The sequence below is a fragment of the Loxodonta africana genome, chromosome 2, assembly GCF_030014295.1.
Source record: "Loxodonta africana isolate mLoxAfr1 chromosome 2, mLoxAfr1.hap2, whole genome shotgun sequence".
NCBI lineage: Eukaryota > Metazoa > Chordata > Mammalia > Proboscidea > Elephantidae > Loxodonta > Loxodonta africana.
Genome location: NC_087343.1, coordinates 210996443 through 211007108, shown reverse-complemented (window position 1 = coordinate 211007108; position 10666 = coordinate 210996443).

Here is a 10666-nt window from a genome sequence, read left to right as displayed (position 1 = left end):
TTTAGGTGGCTGAGCCAGGATGCAAACTCACAGCTCCACAGACTAAAGACCCTCACCGCCCCCTCTGCCTCGTCCTGGGTCACTTCTTGGCTCAGCATCTGAAGTGGCATTAGAGACCTCCCAAATCCAGGAAATGAAAGGATGCACAGGAGTGTAGACTTTGGGAAGCCAGACCCTGAGTGGGCTGCCAGGTCACCACCCTGCTCAACAGCCAGCTGCCAGCTTAGGAGCACACAAGGGGGCTCCTGTCAGTCACTGGTGGAGGAGAGGGAAGGATAGGTTACAGCCCAACCAGCTGAAGCCCTGACCCCAGGTAAACAAAGATACCTGATTGGGGAGAGGGGGCTGTGGGTAACCAGGGTTTATTCATGTGATAGAGGCTGGGAGCTGCAACAGGTGGGGGCTGCACAAGTAGGAGCTGTTCAGTTCCTGGGCACTTGGCCGCACACCACCCCACCCCATGTCACACCCTGTCTCTTCCTTGTTAATATGCTTTCTCTGACAAATTTTACCAGACTTGCCCAACTCCTTCCCTTCTGTGACCTTTGAGACTCAGGACTGTGCCAAAGTTAGTTTGCAGCTAAATGCTTGAGATGATCAAATAACCAGGGGGCTTCCGTGCTTTAAAACCTGGCCATGCCAAAGCCTACTTCACATTTGAATAGGACACAAAAGGGGGACTTCCCCCAAGGGACAGGGGCCTCTGGGGTGGCCACCAGAGGTGCAGAGAAGCCCAGCTCCCTGGGTGTTGGTGAATGGGAGACCCCAGGGTAATGTGGAGTCTACTCTCTTTAGGAGGAACTGGAGGGAGTGTTAAGGGATCTTAGGGGTTTGTTCAGGGCTCAGCTGGAGTCGTTACCACAAGTTCAGGTGGACCAGCTGGGGCCTGGTGCACTGAGAGCCCTCAAGTAGGCTGACATCCAGGGTGGGACAGTCAGGCTGGAGGCGAAAAGTGTCTTTGCAGTTGCTGGGGGACAGTAGCCTCAGCAGCACACTGTGCAGCTCTAGGGGTGGGGCATACGGGTCTGTGTGGGGATGGGGGCCCTCAGCCGATGTGCCCAATATGGCTGTACTGGTGGTTAATGGATTGAGATGCTTCTCCACCAGTGGGCACATAGCTCCTGCCCTGGTCTCCCTGCCCCAGGATGTGCCTCCTGGCTTCTACTCCTCGACGTTCCTCTTCTACGTCACCCAGCACAACCCTGCCCTCCACTGGACTCCTGCCTCACAATCTCCTCAAGCTCATGTGATCTTGAGCACCCTGGGGCAGGGAGTTTGGGGGACAAGCTGTTGCCTGGTAGGTGTCAGACATCCAGGCTGGAAGCTGACTCAGCAGAGCAGGAGGTCAGTGCCACCCTCCTCTGCAGCCCCAAGCACCACCCTGTCTGTACACCTCCCCAGGCCAGTATCCTCTGGCCCCCAACCATCCCATGCTTCCTCTCTCATCCTCACCAAAATCAGACTAAAATCCTTGGGCCCAGCAGGGAGGCCAGGAGCCAGAGAAAGCTCGGGAACCTCAGCATCCAGCAGCACAACGGAATAACGGGGTCCATGGTAGGTGGTCTGGGGTCCAGGGTAGAACCCAAGGCAGGCTTCAGGGGTTACTATCCCCAGCCTGTCCCCAGCTTACTAAGTCACTGCCCTACTCTAGGCCTCCATGTAGTCATAATAAGAGGAGGGCGATGCCTGGATGACCTCATTCTCCTGTTAAGTTGGGCCTAGGCCTGGGAAGGGCTGGGGGAATCTCTGGCTCTCTGAATCCTGCCTCAGGGGCTGTACCTTTCCCCTTTGCCCATGAAATTCAAGGGAGGAAATGCATGCAGAGGCTTCTTCCAGGGGTAAACTGGCCAAGGGAGCTGTAGAGAAGTGATTCAGACAGCCCTCGGCTCCAATCCAGACTGCCCCTCACAAGCTGTGTGACCTTGGGCTGAGGATCTAATTTATCTAAGTCTCAGCTTCTGAGGAAATGGGGATTATAAGGCCCCTGCCTACCAGGTTTTAGTCAGTGGTAGCAACAATCTCCCATGAAGATGATGGGAATGCGTTTGGAGTCCAGCTTGTACTGCTGAAAAACACTGTAGATATTTAAAAACCATTTGTCCTTTCTGAATGACGCTATAAACAAACCAGACTTAATAAACATATGTAGAAAATTCCACCCTAAAACAGCACAATATACACTCTACTCCAGTGCACATGGATCATTCTCCAGGATAAACCACATTTTAGATTATAAAGCAAGTCTGGATATATTTTAAAGAATTGAAATCATACTTTCTCTGAAATCATATTTTCTCTGACCATAACAGAGTGAAACCAGAAATCAACAACAGGAAAAACCCTGGAAAAAACACAAACATATGGAAATTAAACAACACACTGTTAAAGTACCAATGGGTCAAGGAAGAAATCAAAAGAGAAGTCACAAATTTCTTAGAATCAAATGAAAATGAAAGCACAACATATCAAAACTTAGGAGTTGCAGCAAAGACAGTACTCAGAGGGAAACTTGTATCAGTAAATGTCTACATAAAAAAAGAAAAATGTTTTCAAATTAACAGCATAACTAGACAAGCTCAGGAACTAGAAACAGAAGAGCACGCTAAGCCTAAACCTACCAGAAGAACGGAAATGATAAAGACCAGAAATAAAAAACAGAAAAACAACAGAGACAATCAATAAAACCAGAAGATGTTTCTTTGAAAACATCAATAAAATTGACAATCTTTTAGCTAGACAGACAAAGAAAAGATGCAAATAACCAAAATAAAAAAATGAGAGAGAGGACATTACAACCGACCTGATAGAAATAAAGAGAATTATGACTGAATATTATGAACAACTGTATGGCAACAAACTGGATAACCTGGATGAGATGGACAAATTCTTAGATGCACACAACCTTCCCCAACTGACTCAAGAGGAAATAGAAAGCCTCAACAGACTCATACAAGTGAAGAGACTGAATCAGTGATCAAAAACCTCCCCCCACCCCCCCAAAAAAGTTCCAGACCAGATGGCTTCACTGTGGAATTCTACCAAACATTTAGAGAAGAATTCACACTACTGCTTTTTAAACTCTTCCAAAAGATAGAAAAGGAAGGAATGCTCCCAAATTCATTCTATGAAGCAAACATAACCCTGATACCCAAACCAAAGACACCACAAGAAAAGAACACTACAGACTAATATCTCTTACGAATATACATGCAAAAATCCTCAACAAAATACTAGCAAACAGAATCCAAGAACATATTAAGAGTCATACACTGTGACCAAGTGGGGTTTATTCCAGGAATGCAGGGATGGTTCAGCATTAGAGAATCAGTCAACATAGTATACCATTTCAATAGAACAAAGGAAAAGAACCACATGACCATCTCTATGGATGCAAAAAAACATTTGATAAAATCCAACAGCCTTTCTTCATGACAATTCTAAAGATTGGAATAGAAAGAAAATTCCTCAATATGATTCAGGGCATATATGAAAAGCCAAGAGGCAATATTATACTCAATGGAGAAAGACTGAGAGCTTTCCTCTTGAAATTGGGAATGAGACAAGGGTGCCCGCTCTCACCACTTCTATTCAGTATTGTATTAGAAGTCCTAGCCAGAGCAATAAGAAAAAGAAATAAAACGTATCTAAATTAGACAAGAAGAAGTAAAATTATCTCTATTCACGAATGATATGATCCTATATATAGAAAATCCCAAAGAATCCACAAGAAAACTTCCAGAGCTAATAGAGATATTTAGCAAAGTTGCAGGGTACAAGGTCAACACACAAAAATCAGTTAGGTTTCTATACACCAGCAATGAGAAATCTGAATGAGAAATTAGGGAAACAATTCCATTTACAATAGCATCTAAGAGAATAAAATACTTAAGAATAAATTTAACCAGGGATGTAAAGGATTTATGCAATGAAAACTATAAAATACTGCTGAAAGAGATTAAAGAGGACTTAAATTAATGGAAGGATGTTCTATGTTCATGGTTTGGAAGACAATATTGTTAAGATGTCAGAACTACCCAAAATGATCTATAGATTCCACACAATCGCAATCAAAATTCCAACAGCCTTCTTTACAGAAATAGAAAAACCAATCTTCGACTTTATATGGAATGGCAAGAGGCCCTGAATAGCTTCTTCCCCACACCAATTTTCGTAGGTGCTGCCAACTATTTTGTTTTACATATTGCTGTAGGGAAAAATTGGCATACCATGCTTGCGAGACTGCCTTACAGGGGGAGGGAGCAGTTGGTGGACAAGCGTGAAAGTTGTATGTTATTTGCATAGTGCATTATTTGTGTAAAATAGTGTCGCTAAGATGTGCATGTAGGAACTGTTGAATTGGCGTATGTTTTGCTATTTATGTTCTCAACAACAAAATAAAATTTAGAAGAAGAAAAAAATTATATGCCTCTAAGTTTGAAATAAGAGGTTATATGCATTGAATGTTACATAGCATTTTAAATATTTGAATTGTTATCAAATTGCAATTTTCCAAACCAGAGAACTTCTTAAGAGGCATAATAAAGGTATTTAAATTAGTTAACAAAATAGATTATTCATTCTGAGTAAAAAACACTAAAAAAAAGTCTTTAATCAAGTGCCCTCCGAAGCCAGGAACATGAGTAGAGGATGCCAGGGGCTCACATGTTGGGCACATGGCATGGCAACTAGGATTGTGTTCACTGCATGTGACAGAAATTTAGGGCTTAGGAGTCATTTGTCTCAAACATCAAGACAGTCAAGAACTGGTGGGCTGGCTCAACTGTGCCATAAAGGACCCAGGTTTCTTCTATCTTCCTTAAAAAAAAAAAATCCCATTGCCACTGAGTCAATTATGTCCCCTAGCAACCCTATAGACAGAGTAGACCTGCCCCACAGGGTTTCTGAAGCTCTAATCTTTATGGAAACAGACTGCCACATCTTCCTCCTGAGGAGTGGCTGGTGAGTTTGGACCATGGACCTTTTGGTTAGCAGCTGAGTGCTCAACCACTGCACCACCAAGGCTCCTTCTATCTTCCTTAACATGTGGCTTTGGTCCTCATAACCACAAGAAGCTGATACAGCTCCAGCTATGGTCCCCATGTTCTAGCAGAAGAGGGGGGAAGGAGCCCAGGGTTTCCCAGCAAGACTTTGAGTAGGTTGAGGCATCTCTCCAGGGACTTCTGTACACAACCCATCATCCAGAAGTGAGTTAAGTGGCCAACCCTAGCTGCAACAGAGTCTGGGAATTTGAGTATTTTTCCCTCCAAACTCCACCAGGTAGGATGGCAAGAGAAAAGGCGGTTGGGATGAGCACTGGTGTTCAACTTTTCACTTCCATAAAGAACCATGCTTGCTTCTGTTGGTCTCTCCTTTGTTGAAAGATATGGCTACCAGAAGTATTTCTCTAAAAGAACACGATAGATCAGGCAGGAAGTAATCAATGGAATAATGGGGAGTGTTCAGCCCCAGCCAATTGCTGAGGTTTGGGGTGATGTTTAAAATATTTAGTAGCTCGTATTTTTTTTTTTTTTTTATAGCATGGATACCAACCAATCAGAACAGAGGCCCAATCAATCAGATGAGATACTGAACCAATCAAAACATACACCCAACCAATCAGCCTGGACATTTGCAGATGAGCCATGCTGCTACTTACTAGCAGAATACCAGCCCTGGTTGTAGGCATTGGGCATTCTGACAAATACTTAATGTCACGCGTCCAGCAGGAAAGTATCATACAGAGCAGCTTCACTACCCTATGATTGCCCTGTACTCCACCTGCTCATCCCTTCCTCCTCCTCTGACCCCTGGAAATGATTCATCTTTTTAATGTTGGTGTAGTTTTGCCCTTTCCAAAATGTCATTAGTTGGAATCATACAGGGTGTAGCCTTTTCAGACTGACTTCTTTCACTTAGCAGTATGCGTTTAAGATTCCTCTGTGTCTTTTCATAACTTCATAGCTCTTTTTTTTTTTTTTTAGATCTCTGAATTTTTGGATGTACTACGGTGTGTTTATCCATTCACCTGTGGAGGGACATCTTTGTTGCTTCCAGTTTTTGGTGACTATGAATAGAGCTGTGTGCAGCGGCTGTTGGTCTTTAATCTCCTGCTGAAAGTGTGTGTGTGTGTGGGTGGGTGGGCACATGCCAATGCCCTCTGCGGTCCTGGAGAGATGGTTTTCCTTGCAATGAGATGCCACTCCTTCTCAGCCTCTCAGGAATTCCAGTCCAGAAAGGAGAGAGGGTAGAAGAGGGAGAGAGGGGGCAGGGCGATAGTGGAGAGCAGTTGCTGCTGAGAACCAGGAGAACCTGGTAACGCATGGTTTTTAAATGAATTGCGGCTACAAAGGCTGGAAATGGGACATCAGGAGGATGATTTTTTAAAAAGTGTCCCAGATGGGACCTTGCCATGCAGCTGTTCCCACATCTGTGCAGAGGTGGTAGAGAATTCTAAACGGAGATCCCATGATTAAAGTGACATGTTCAGTTTTCTTTTCTATTTGATGAGTTGCAGAATACACAGAACCATGAGTCAGGTTTTTGCATTGTAAATGGCTGATCGGAAACCCCGGTGGTGTAGTGGTTAAGTGCTACGGCTGCTAACCAAGAGGACGGCAGTTTGAATCCGCCAGGTGCTCCTTGGAAACCCTATGGGGCAGTTCTACTCTGTCCTATCGGGTCACTATGAGTTGGAATCGACTCGACGGCAGTGGTTTTGTGGCTGATCATCTGTACTTTGGAAAGTCCTAGGGTGTTTCTTTCCAACAGTTACAAAGTTTTTTCCTCTCTGGGCAGGGGCGGATTATGCAATAGGCAAGGTAAACACGGCGCTTACCTTGCTTACCAGATCATTTGTAGAGAACCATTTCACATTTTTTCACCACATCAAAGATTCTGCTTCTATGTCTGGCTGACATCTGTCTCCCAACCCCATAGCACTTTCCTACAGAATCAAAGCCTCTTTTCAAATTTACAGTCCCTGACAGAGGCGGATAAGCCTGTGCTTACCTTGCTTATTGGATCATCCAACCCTGCCCCTGGGAAATGGTGGGCTGGATGATATTGCTGTACTGCATTTTAGAGGCTGGAGATATTGCAACAATCACCTGTCTGTGATGCTGTGATATTGGAAGATATGCCACCAGTATTTCAAATACCAGCAGGGTCACCCATGGTGGACAGGTTTCCTTGGAGCTTCCAGACTAAGACAGACTAGGAAAAATGGCCTGGTGATCTACTTCCAAAAATCAGTCATGGAAAACCCTATGGATCACAACAGAACATTGTCTGATATAGTGCTGGCAAATGAGCTCCCTAGGTTGGAAGACACTCAAACAGTAGCCACAACAATGGATCCGAGCATACCTGTCATGAAGATGGTACAGGATGGGGCAACATTTTGTTCTGTTGTACTTGAGGTCACCATGAGTGGAAGCCGACTTGACTGCAACTAACAACAACAATACAGCATCCGGGTGAGAGGGGTGGAGGTTCACAAATACTTCTGGAAGCTCGCCACGTGGTTTTGCCAGCTCAGTCCTTGGGAGGAGGCTCTCCATGGCCAGTCCTCCACCTAGGGCTTTCAGAGCAGGATTTCATATCCATCTTCCATAGTACAAACTACAACTGACCTGGACCTGCACACACCCATCGATCATTTCCCACGGGCTTTTCCTGCAGATTTGAGAGAGGAAACCAGGCAGGATAGCAGGTCACAGTTGAGTGGAAGGGATGATCTCACAGGAAAAGACAAGCTGGAGTTGCCACCACAGCTGGACATAGCCGCAGGGAAGCTGGGACTGCCCTGGTCCTTCCACCGACTGCCCTTCCTCCATCTCCCTCTCATCCTTCACAAGCAGGGCCTGCAGGCCTCAGTAGGTCTCAGTGATGGACTTCATTCCATGGGGTTGGGAAGCTACTGGAGGGACGTGACCTGACTTGTGTTTTTGAAAGATCCCTCTGGCTGCTATAGGCCAAGAACGGCAAACAGCCCACTGAGGAGGCAAGTAAAAATGGCACCTCTTCTCCCCCAGCTCCCTTACTCACTGTATTCCGGCCACCCCAACCTCCTAGCTATCCCTCAAACACTTAGCGCATTCCTGCCTCAAGGCCTTTGCACTGACCGTTCCTGCTGTCCGAACACCCTTCCCCTACATGTGTGCACGGCTCATTCCCTCTCCTCCTTCAAATTCTTGCTCAATGTCACCATCCCCTCTGGCCTGCCCTGAGCACCCTATTTAAAATTACAGTCACCTTTTTCACTCCATCAGCAAATCCCTGCTTTATTTTTCTGCATGCTACCTATCTCCAAGACACTATATAATTTAGTATTTATTTTGTTTATTGTTGCTCTCTCCCAACCAAAATCTAAATTCCTCAAGAGCAGAGACTGTTGTCTGTTATGTTCACTGCTGAATTCCTTGCACCTGGAATAGTGCCTGGCACACAGCAGGTGCTCAATAAATGTTGGTTGCATGATTGGATGGCACTTTGGATTTTGGGCACACTTTGGATTTGAGTGGGAGAAAGAAGGGCCCATTCTGGGCTTCCTAAGATGCCTGTCTGGGAGTTCATAATCCCTGCCCCTTGCAGCTGAGTCCCAGGGTGGTGCAAACCATTAAGCACCAGTCTACTAACCAAAAGGTTGGTCATTCAAAACCACCCAGGGCACCTTGGAAGAAAGGCCTGGCCATTTAATTCCAAAAGGTCACAGCCTTGAAGCCCTATGGAGCAGTTCTACCCTGTAACACACAGGGTCGCCATGAGTTGGAATCCACCATAACTGTTTTTTTTGTGTTTTGTTCTTTTTGGCCCCTTGCAGCAGGCCTTTGCTTCTCTGGGCTAAGCACTGCCCAGTCTGCTGTCCTGTGTGGAAGGCACTTTTCAGGCAGAACTTAGTCCTTCCTGTTTTCCTCATGGCCTGTAGGGCCTGGCTGTGTGCTGAGGCAAAAACAGACCAAGTAGAAGCACTGGAGGAAGGGAGGAGTATGTGTATGTAGGTGTCCTTGTGTGTATGTGTTTTGTGTGTGTGTATGTCCCTGTGTGTGTTCCTAGAGTGTATTATTTCTGTGTGTGTGCACATGCCTTTGACTGTGTGTTTGTTTATGCAAATCCCTGTGCATGTTGGTGTAAGTCCCTACTTGTGTCTGTGTGTTTTGGCTTCTCCTTTCCTGGTGTGTGTCCCTGTATGTGTTTGTAAAAGTACTTGTATGTGTGTGTGAGAGGCCCTGTGTGTATCCCTCTGTTGGTGTGTATGCGAATGTAAATGTCTGTGTGTATGTTCCTGCATCCCTGATTGTGTTAATGTGTGTGTATAGCAGGTCCCTGTGCTCTGTGTATCCCTATGTGTGCATAAATTTGTATATATGAGAGTATCCCCCTGTGTAATGAGCACGTCTGTGAATCTGTGAATGATGGTGGGCGTGTGAGTACATGTGAGCATTTCAGTGTGACTGTGTCAGTGTGTGAGCGTGTCACGGTGTGACTGTGTGTGAGCAAGTTGAGCTCGTTAGTGAGGGAGTGAAGACTGGAGGGGCAGGCAGAATGCTGCCAGCCAGTACCTGCCTCAGCACACATATCATGGCAGTATATTGAGCTTTACACCTGTGTGAGCCCTTGGCAGTTACCACACACTTTTGGAAAGAGCAAGGGATAAGAAAGATGAGGAGGGTGATCTGTACTGTGGGTACCATAGATTCTGAGTGGGGGAATCCAGACCTATGACTTCCCCAATCCCTAGCTGCCAGGCTGCAGGGCCACCCTTAAAGAGGCTAAGTCTTGGTCTTGGGCACTTTGTTCCCTCCCACCCACTCTCTTTACCAGCAGATACTGCTTTGGTCCAGCCCCTTCCACCTGGGAGCTATTTACCCAATTACCTGTTTTCTGCTTCCTTCTTTCTAACAGATCGTTTTGGGGACAGCAATGTGCCTATCTAGACACCTGGTTTCCAAGACTCCCTTGCAACTTAGGGTGGCCATATGACCCAGTTCTGTCCAATGATATGTAGGTGGAAGTCTGTTGGGGGCTACTAGAAGACTTTTACTTTTGAGACAAAAGGCGACAGATGTAGCTGACGTGCCACTTCTCCTGCTTTCTTCTGTCTTAAACACAAATGTGATGATTGGAGTGCAGCAGCCATGTTGCATTCACAAATTGAAAGAGGTAAGGTGTCATGAGCGTAATGACAGAGCAGGAAGATAAAGCCTTAGTCCTTGAAAAACATAACTGAGCAGCTAAACCAAGGTCAACAAAGTCCTTTGGACTTCTTTTTTTTTTCCTAATATTTTATATTTAAAGGTTTAAAAAAAATTTAATTTTATTGTACTTTAGGTGAAAGTTTACAGCACAAATTAGTTTCTCATTCAAAAATTTACACACAAATTGTTTTGTGACTTTGGTTACAATTCCTGCAATGTGTCACCACACTCCACCTTTCCACCTGGGATTCCCATGTCCATTTGTCCAGTTTTTCTGTCCTTCCTGCCTTCTCATCTTTGCTTTTGGGCAGATGTTGCCCATTTGGTCTCGTATACTTGATCGAACTAAGAAGCACATTCCTCATGTGTTATTGCTTGTTTTATAGGCCCGTCTAATCTTTGGCTGAAAGGTGGACTTCGGGAGTGGCTTCAGGTCTGAGTTAGCAGGGTGTCCAGTGGCCACAGTCTCA